Genomic DNA, 446 nt, shown 5'->3' with positions numbered 1-446 from the left:
GTCTGCTATTACATCATTTTTTCACCATTTCATTAAAGTAGCAGTATTTTTTTTCGTCCATTTTATCAAAACAGAGTGTTTAATGATCCATACGGGAATATTTGAAAGCCTCGCGAGCTCTTTGGTTTCCGGCAGGTTTCCCCATCAGGAGGGAAAGGAAATGCACCAGTGATACAAGAGCAAGGCGTGGTTTAAGAAAAGGAGGAGGTAAAAGATATTTGATAAAGTGACAGGCAAAGGCACAGACGGAGAAGGTTTGGACGAAAAATATGAGGGTCATGCTTATATTGATAATTATGATAAGGGTCATTTTTTTGAGTGGAAGGCATGAGGTCGAAGGATAGTGCTTGGTATTTGAATAGATAAACTAATTACTTTTATCATTTATCTTTTACTTTCCTGTAATTAAGTACAATAAAAATAATCAGAATTCCCGGTAGAAAAAC

General features: G+C 36.1%; 1 protein-coding gene across 3 annotated transcripts in view; it reads left to right on the top strand.

Annotated features, from left to right (window-relative positions):
• LOC119581901 (vacuolar-sorting protein SNF8-like) overlaps positions 1-446 on the top strand; it is a 43,000-nt gene that overhangs the window by 40,342 nt on the left and 2,212 nt on the right. The gene's annotated exons all lie outside the window — the stretch shown is intronic.

Source organism: Penaeus monodon, chromosome 15, assembly GCF_015228065.2.
Source record: "Penaeus monodon isolate SGIC_2016 chromosome 15, NSTDA_Pmon_1, whole genome shotgun sequence".
Classification (NCBI taxonomy): Eukaryota; Metazoa; Arthropoda; class Malacostraca; order Decapoda; family Penaeidae; genus Penaeus; species Penaeus monodon.
The sequence above is the reverse complement of the archived record's forward strand: the minus strand, read 5'-3'. Positions and strand labels throughout refer to the sequence as shown.